Consider the following 10,224-nt stretch of genomic DNA (forward strand, 5'->3'; position numbering starts at 1 on the left):
ACGATTGGTTTTTTTTTTTTTTTTTTTTTTTTTATTAATATTTTTACATCTACAGACGCTTGGTCCGTACTCTTTCCTGCACAGGTTTTAGTTATCTTTTTTTTTTTTATTAATATCCCTGTGCTGCATTGTTTGTTCCTGCTTACTTATAAATACATATAATTTAACTTAATTATATTTTTTTTTTTTTTTTTTTTTTTTTTTACCATTTACTATACTAAACTTACTTGCTAAATTACTTATACTTATTACTATTACTTGTTTTTTTTTTTTTTTTTTTTTTTTTTTTTTTTTTTTTTTTTTTTTTTTTTAATATTTAAACTGTGGCGACGGATGTAGTGTTTCTCATTTTTAGGAGACCTTCTACGATCGCCGCGTCTCGGTTTCTCATCGCCATTTTTGTGTTATAGGCGATGATTTTGTCGGTTGGCGCGTTCGTTGCCCTCAGGATAAGCCTTGCTGTTGCGTCTTGGCGGTCGTCCGTGTAATACGCACATTCGGCCGTGTGCCTGGATACCGCTACCACAGCGTGCTGTACGCTGTCGTGCAGCTGCAGCTTCCGCGCTGTGGAACGCAAGATGATAACCGTCCCGTATGTTAACCCTTGTGCTTCGTGTACCGTCAGCAGACGCGATCCCTCACCAGTTCCGTAACCAAGATGGTGTAGATTCTCCTTTTCTTCTTGGGTAAACACTAGGAAAAGGGTGTTGGGTACTGATGTAGGTATTTTCGCTCCTGTGTATCTTCCGATCTTGTACGAACGCACTTGGGTTTTAGACGAATATATGCCGCTGTAGATCTCGTTTAGCGCATATGCTACGTCTAACGGGTTTCGGTGCGTGCATAGCAATTCCTGACTTACTCCGGTTATGAGGTTGGGGCGAGTGTACTCCATTGTGAAGAGGTTTTCTCTGTCTATGTAGGGGAGTTGATTGTTGTCACCACACAGAAGCACTTCCTTGGCGCCACTGATCCGCTGGGCCATCACGATTGCTCCAAAGTGATTCATGAGTGCCTCGTCTACGATGAGTCGGGAACAGGTCTTGTGATCTCTAAGCCCGTTCACCAGTAGCGAGGCCATTGTGCGCACTTTGGATTTCGCTTTGGGACCGATGCGGTTCATGAGCTTCTCGCGTAGGTCTTTAGCCGCCTCTGTTGTTGTGGTGATGACAATGTCTCCCTGTTGGCTGAAGTTATTGACCACCCAGGTTGTCTTGCCGCACCCAGGGACACCATTGACCCACCTTATTGTCGGCACAGTCCAGTTGTCTAGGTCCTCGGCGCTCAAAATGGTTTCCGCCATCTCGAGAACTTTATGCTCTAAAACGACCTTTGTGCTTTTGGCTACAACAACAATGGGGTCATCGGGGGGAGATTTATAGGTTGTCTTCCCTTTTCTTTCCGTCTCTGCTTCGTCCAGCTCGACGAAGCCCGCTGACCTACTATATGCCGCCATATGTGTCTTCATTGTGCCGTGGATTGTCTCGGACGTGATGTTGTTGTATATGGCAGCTTCTGACTCCTCGAGCTTGGTTTTTAAGATTGTCTCGTTCTTGCCTGCAAATGCGTCTAATATCTCCTTGCAGGTGGCGAGGTTTACTTCCCTCGTTGCTCTTGTGAGGGCTTGAAACTCGAGGAAGGCGTTTACATAGTGGTCCCGGGCTTCGCTCACTGGCCGAAGCCGAGGCGGAATGACTTCTCCCTTGTCTGCTCTGGTTAGGGCACACGATTGGTTATTTATGATGCACATTTAAAAACACTGCATGGAGGTCCATTGGTAATGCTTAATTATTTGAGATCCAAATATTGAATATTGAGAGCTAGGGATTACGTTAAAAAATGTTATGGAGATTGCGTAACTTGCATCAGATACTCAGGACAAAAGAGAAATCCATTCATGGGTCAACTCCCATCTGTTAGAGTTAAGCCGGAGAGAGCATTCAAGTCGTCTGGTGTGGATTTTACTGGGTTCATTAGGATTAGATTCTCGCCAGGGCGCGGTTCAAAGACCTATAAGGGGTACATTTGTATTTTCATCTGCATGGTTAACCGTGCTATTCATTTGGAAGCCGTTTCAAGTTTAACTGCAGATGGTTTCATTGCCGCCTTCCGTAGATTTGTGTCCAGAAGAGGACACTGTAAAAATTTATACAGTGATAACGGCACCAATTTTGTCGGTGCCGATAAGGAGTTGAAAAATATGTTTAACAGAGCCACTTCAGAATTGCCGAAAGAGATTGGTACTTTATTGGCTAGTGAAGGTACGACTTGGCATTATATACCTCCACTGGCTCCTAATTTTGGCGGACTTTGGGAGGCAGGTGTGCGTTCCACCAAAGCTCATCTAAAAAGAATTTTGGGCGATAGCACCCTCACCTTTGAAGAGCTGGCTACCGTCTTAACTCAGATAGAGGCCTGCCTAAATTCTAGGCCTCTAAGTCAATTAAGCGATAGTCCCGACGATCCTTTACCGTTGACTCCGGGACATTTTCTTGTTGGGGAGCCTTTGATTATTATTCCAGATCGAGATTACTCTAGCAATAACATCATTACCGGTCTTCAACGATGGAAACTAACTCAAAAGATGGTGAACGATTTTTGGAAACGATGGTCAGCGGAATATCTAGTCACCTTGAACCAGAGATATAAATGGATCACAAAAAGAATTGAGCCAGAAATTGATGACGTTGTTATTATACACGATCAGAACCTGCCTCCGGCAAAATGGATACTGGGAAGAATTATACAAAAACATACAGGCAAGGATAATATTACTCGGGTGGTAACCATAAAAACGACCAATGGTATCGTAAAGAGACCTTGTAATAAATTATGTTTTCTTCCAAAGTCAGAAGTTGGCATTGAATAGTGATGTATATTAATATTGTATAGATGTTAATTTTAGCAATTTTGTACTTTATTATTTGTTAGTATTTCACGGTGGGCGGCCAACTTATTGTATAGAAATTATGTTTGTTTCCTTTTTATTTTGTTTGTATTTCATATGTTATGTTGATTACCGAAGTACTTTAACAATTAAATAGTAGTTTTTTTGTTTTTTTTCTAGTGGTTATTTTGTAGTTTAACTGATTGTCTTTTCTTTGGTCAGCATTACCAATTTATTATTGTATAGCTTTGTGTATATTATATGTAAAGAACAAGTTCTTGGTGGGCGGTATGTCCAAATATGTAAAATAAGAATAAAATCGATTCGCTCACTAGATGGCGCTGTATTGTTTTACACGCAGCGATCAATTATTTTTTATGTTTATTTACGCAACTGCTCGGTAGATGTCGCTGACCTATTTTGTTAACGCAGTATCGTTTCGAATTATCTTCTAGACATTATGTTAAGCAAAGATTAAATAAATTGAGTTTAAGTTGTTCAACAGTGTTTTATTTACAAAGTGCAGTGCTAACAGTGTCGAAGACGACAGTGTGAAAAACAAAATGTAATTTTATGAAATAAATTGTTATAAATTGAGATATTTTGTTTCATTCGTTCAGTAAATAAGAAAAGCACTTTCAGTACATTACTTTTAAGAATTCCTTTTAAAAATATGGTGTTGAATATTGAAGATCGAGTGCAAGTAATTATAGTGAAAAAAAGGTTAAGTGGTCTTCATGTAGTAAAAATTGTTCATCACGAGCTATATGATGCCATTCTAATACCTTGCTACAATAAATTAAGTAGGCGGTTTGCAATTTGTTATGAAAGATGTATATTATGGGCCCATGTACTCAGAATTAAGAATTATCTGGTAGACTTAGTAGCTGAATGAAGTTAATTTCTGAATAAACAACTGCTATCCTTACACCAACTTCATACATGGGTTGTCTATGATATAGATCCGCATGTAATGAACAGCTAAATAAAGTTATGGATGACTGCTGTCAAATATGTGATGTGTTAGATTATGTTTATAAAACTGCTTAAGATCATCTGATATAGATCTGCATGTACTTGATGGAGAAATGAACAGCTGAATAAAGTTAAGAATTAGGGCAATCCAGATACGCTGAATGATGGCGTATCTGGTTGCCCAGCTGAACAGCTAAATAAAGTTATGGATGACTGCTGTCAAATATGTGATGTGTTAGATTATGTTTATAAAACTGCTTAAGATCATCTGTTATAGATCTACATGTACTTGATGGAGAAATGAACAGCTGAATAAAGTTAAGAATTAGCTAATTCTTACCTACTCGTGTTCGATATCTCAATGGAACTATTAAACATAGTCGCGAAGCCCTTGTCTCCGTGTCTATCGGAGCTATTCAATAGGTGTATCGACGAAGGCGTATATCCGAAGTCATTTAAATTAAGCAAAATTTCACCACTGTTTAAGGGGAGGGGCCAAAGGGATGACATAGACGGATATAGGCCCGTTTCGGTGATCCCCGCCCTTGTCAAAATATTCAAGAACGGCATCAGCGCCCGCCTTACGAAATACCTGTCCGAAGCGGGTGCGCTGTCCGAACGACAGTACGCCTACCGGGCCGGGCGCTCCACCACGTCGCTGACTCGCGAACTTTTCCGGCGCGTGCTCGAAGCTCGCGAACGTAAGCTTCAGGTTGCAGTCCTTTGCTGTGATCTGTCGAAGGCTTTCGACGTCGCTGACCACAGCGTGCTCGCCTGCAAACTGTGCTACTACGGTATAACCGGGAACGCTCATGATTTACTTACAGACCTGCTGAAACATCGGGAACAAGTAGTCGTCGATAGAGGAAATGAAGTTAGATCGGAACCTCTCTGCACGAGCACGGGAGTAGCGCAGGGTTCGTCGGTTTCTAACATACTCTTCTCTTTGCTACTAAACGATTTGTCGGAAAATGTAACTTCGGGCGAAACATTTATGTATGCGGATGACGTGGCTGTCGTCGTGTGCGCGTCAACGCCGGCCGAGCTCGAACAGCGGCTGAACGCGACCGCGCGTGAGGTCGCGCAGTGGCCGAGTGGAACGGCCTCGTATTGAATATTAAAAAAACACACTTCATACACTTTGGAATATCAGGAAGTACATGCCAGGATCTTTCGGTCTCAATCGGTAGTACTAGTATCAAACAAGTAAGCTGTACGTCATTTTTAGGTTTCGAGATTGACCGAGATTGGTCTCACGTGGGGCTCGCACATAGACAAGTTATGCGCTATACTAGGCGCCGCGTGCTTCGCATTGCACTGGCTCGCGCGAGTCGTCCCCGCTGATGTCGTCCGCACCTGCTATTTCGTGACCGTACACTCGCTGCTGCAGTACGGCACCGACCTGTGGGGGCGCGCGGCCGACAGGGATCGGGCATTCCGAATGCAAAAACGCGCGGTTAGGGCGATCGCTAGGGTACCGCAGACGACTTCGGCAAAATCGTTTTTTATTTCAAACAAGATTTTAACATTGCCGTCGTTAGTTATTTTCCAGGTGGCGATGTTCACCCGTCAAACGCTACGCGACTTCAAAACGCAAAAGGAATCCGGTAGCAGCAGTATGAATACTCGCGGCGCGGACAAGCTAGCTCCAGTGGCGCATCGACTGGCTAAGACGGAGAAGTCGACTCACGTCATGGGGCCTGCTGTCTACAACCGCCTGCCGGAGCACGTCACAGCGGCTTATCCAGAAAGCTCTGTATAGCTACGAAGAATATTTTGACTAAAAATATGCATATATATATATATATATATATATATAATAGATTAATTGTGTGCTCATCGTTATTCAAAATATTTGAGTAGTGAGATTTTGTTTTATAAAATAGATATTATAGCTTTTACTTGTATGACCTGTAATTTATATATTACCAATAGAATTGTAATTGTAAGTCGGACTCTCTTCAACCAACAATAATGGTGGTTGGTGGGAGACTCTTAAGAAACGTCCTAATATGGACAAAGAGTCACATATTTATTTATTTATTTATTTATTTATTTATTTAAGCAGTACATCAAATTTGATAACAAAAAAATAATTTCGCCAAACTGCAAGAGCAGTTTATTGGCGAAAAACTGCACCCAAAATCCTTACAATACACTAATACTTATTACTACAAATGAGACGCTAAAATTTAAAATATAAATATAAATTAAGCTACAAATGAAACAATTACCTACTCGGTAGCGTAGGTATCTAGTAACAGCGCTTTGAATTTTTTCTTATCGCTGCCTTTTTTCAGGCTATCTTCTTGAAGTTCATATGCATTAAATAATCGCGGCACCAGATATCTACGCGTCCGTTCTCCATAATAGTTTTGCGCACATGGTTCATCAAACACATTACGGGCTGACTTTCTTAGACTACCATACACATACTTTTTATCGAGAAAGTAATTTTTACTACATTGCTCAGTTGCCAACAAATATTTGATTTTTTCTATAACTGGTAGAATACCACTGAGCTTAAACAATAACTTGTAATCACCTCTCTGTTTACATTTCTTTTTACTTTCTTTATCAACTAATAGTTTAATAAATCTTAGTTGTAGATGTTCTATTCTATCTATGTAAGTTCGGAATGTGCGTCCATAAGCAGATAGACCGTAGCTAATTACTGAGTCGGCAAGAGCATGGTACAGCATACGTAAAGTGCATTTATCAACTACATTTTTAAGATATATGAATTTATATAAAATACATCTTAATTTATTACACACTAATTCTGTATGCAACTTCCAATTAAATGTAGTATCAATAGTTAACCCTAAATATTTATATTTATCCACAAATTCAATTGGTTTGCAGTTATAATTACATATTATGTTTTCTGTTTTGTGCAAACACTCGTACGAATGACCTATAATGTTTATGGACGCCCTCGGCTTATTTAAATATGGCGATTGGAGCAACATGCATTTTGTCTTTTGTATATTAATTATAATTCCGTTATCGTGAGACCATTTAATGACATTAACCAAGTCCGATTGCATTTTACTCTCAATAACTGTAATATCCCGGTCTGCGTACATCATGCACGTATCATCAGCGTACATATAGGTCTTGCAGTGTTTAATTACATTCACCATGCTGTTTACGTGCATAATGTAGCCTATGGGGGCAAACACCGATCCAGTAGGAACTCCAGAGCTTATAATTTCCTCCTCCCCGATAGTATCTTTTATCTTTGTACATAATGTTCTATTGCTCAGATACTGTTTGAACCATTGACTAACTGGCCCTCGAATTCCGCACTCGTCCATAGCAGTGAGCAGCTGCTCATGATCCAGAGTGTCGAAAGCTTTCATAAAATCTATAAATAAAAGGACTACATACATTCTACTATCTAGGCTTTCATTAATGTCGTCTGTAAAACGCGCGAGGGCCGAGGACGTGCTACGCGATTTTCGAAATCCGTGTTGTTTGTCTGTAATTATGCTATTTTTTTCAAGAAAATGACTTAATCTTAGCACTATCGCCTTCTCAACAATCTTATTTATAGCTGGCAATATTGCAATCGGTCTGTAGTTGGAATAGTCACAATGATCTCCTTGTTTATAAATATGTAATGGTGATTGGTGGGAGACTCTTAAGAAACGTCCTAATATGGACAAAGAGTCAAATATATAATGGTGGTTGGTGGGAGACTCTTAAGAAACGTCCTAATATGGACAAAGAGTCACATATGTAATGGTGGTTGGTGGGAGACTCTTTCAGGAACGTCCTATGATGGACAAAGAGTCACTTATAAAATGGTGATTGGTGGGAGACTCTTAAGAAACGTTCTAATATGGACAAAGAGTCACAAATATAATAGTGGTTAGTGGGAGACTCTTTCAGGAACGTCCTATGATGGACAAAGAGTCACTTATAAAATGGTCGTTGTTGGGAGACTTTTAAGAAACTTCCTAATATGGACAAAGAGTGACATATATAACAGTGGTTGGTGGGAGACTCTTAAGGAACGTCCTAGAATGGACAAAGAGTCACAAATATAATGGTGGTTGGTGGGAGACTCTTAAGAAACGTCCTAAGATGGACAAAGAGTCAAATATATAATGGTGGTTGGTGGGAGACTCTTAAGAAACGTCCTAAGATGGACAAAGAGTCAAATATATAATGGTGGTTGGTGGGAGACTCTTAAGAAACGTCCTAAGATGGACAAAGAGTCAAATATATTAGGTCCTTACATATAAAATTGGCGTTTTTCGTACTGGCCACTTTAATCACGAATTTCTCCTCTTTGGTAAGGAATTCCAAATTCAAATTTGTACAGCTATAGACTCATGTATTTGTGGTTCTATGACCGTCATTCATTTGTTTTTTTTCTTCTGTTTTTTTCTGTTTGCGTCACTCATTTTACAAAATGGAAAACTTAAAATATCGCATTATTTACGAGTACGAGTTCCGCCGTGGCACTAGTGCTGCGGAAACGACTCGAAGGGTGAATGATGTGTATGGCGGTCGTGTTGCAAAAGAAAACACAGTTCGTTTTTGGTTCCAACGTTTTCGTTCTGGAAATTTCGATCTGCAGAACAAGCCCCGTGGACGGCCTGAGACTCAACTTGATAATGAAGAGTTGAAGGCTATTGTGGAAGCGGATCCATCGCAAACCACGTCCGAGTTAGCTGCAGGCTGCGATGTTAGTGATAAAACTGTTTTAATTCACTTGAAGCAAATTGGGAAGATTAAAAAGCTTGAAAGGTGGGTACCTCACGAATTGACTGAAGCAAACCGGCAAACGCGCGTCGACTGTTGCGTTACATTACTAAACCGGCACAATAATGAAGGTATTTTAAACCGAATCATTACCTGTGATGAAAAATGGGTTCTTTACGATAATCGGAAGCGCTCAGCGCAATGGTTGGATCCTGGCCAGCCAGCCAAATCCTTTTTTTTTTTTATAGTCTGGAAATGCATTTACGTACCCCTACGCCGGGCTGTGCAATGGCGTAGGGAGTGTGGGACTCGCCGGCCGCAAAAGGCGACCGGAATACCCGCTAAAACCAGACTGCCCTCTCACGCGTTACGGCGGGGCCACGGGAAACGCGTTAGCTTACTTCCGTGACCCCGCCTGCGTTTGGCCCTTAGGGGCCCTCAAATTTGAGGCGTGGGGAGAAGGGCAGCAGCGAATTGCCGCCTCCTTCTCCCCACTCTTCTCTGTCGGAGCGGGGGCGCTAGGGGATCCCCTTCGCGCTCCCGCTCCCTCTCCTCTTTCTGCGAGATGACGGTTTCGCAGAAGGAGGAGACCGCATTCCAAGACCTCTCACTTCCCAACATGGCGCGCACGACGCCGGGAAGTGAGAGGTCGCCGCCTATCGCCGCCACCAGGGTGCGGCGCTCTTCTGTCCAGGCGCAGCACACTTCGAGTGTGTGCTGCGCCGTATCCTCGTTGGCGCCGCACCCGTGGCAGCGCATCGTCGCCTCCCTTCCGATCCGACACAGGTACCGTCCAAAACAACCATGTCCGGACAGCACCTGTGTCAGTCGGAAGGTGAGGGAGCCGTGGCTCCTCCCACACCACTCCGGGAGCTGCGGGCGTATGGCCTCTATGGATGTCTATTGTCAGCAATTGCAAACCATGATGGAAAAGCTAGCGGCTAAACAACCTAGGCTGGTCAATCGCTCCACGCCACTGCTGCTTCACGACAACGCTAGACCACACACTGCGCAACAGACGGCTACTAAATTAGAAGAGCTTCAATTGGAAAATCTAAGACATCCTCCTTACTCCCCGGACTCTCCCTTGCTCCAACAGATTACCATTTTTTTCGAAATTTGGATAACTTCTTGCAAGGGAAAAAATTCAACTCCGATGGGGCAGTCCAAATCGCCTTCAAAGATTTTATTGATTCCCGTCCGACTGGTTTTTTTAGTAAAGGGATCAATGAACTACCTATGAGATGGCAAAAGTGCATAGAAAATAATGGTTCATACTTTGATTAATTAAATATATTATATTAAAAAATATTCGACTTTTTGGTCCTCCCATACAAAACGCCATTTTCATATGTAAGGACCTAATATTAAAACAAAAAGATTAAAAACGTGACAAAAGGTAGCCAGCTCAGCTAATACAGGGACGACATCGGCCCTACCTGAGCTGGTTTTCAGCAGGCCCCTTTGCTCTCACAACATATGCACTTAGGTGGTAGGGTAACTAAACTAAATAACAAAAAAAAGAGAGTTATAGTACAATTTTTAAAATTTTAAACAATGTTTGTGCGAAGTTAATAATAATTTTAACTTTCAATAATAATAACATTATATGGAGAGTAAAAAATTAATAAATAAATAAACAACAA

This window comes from Papilio machaon, chromosome W, assembly GCF_912999745.1.
Source record: "Papilio machaon chromosome W, ilPapMach1.1, whole genome shotgun sequence".
NCBI classification, from domain to species: Eukaryota; Metazoa; Arthropoda; class Insecta; order Lepidoptera; family Papilionidae; genus Papilio; species Papilio machaon.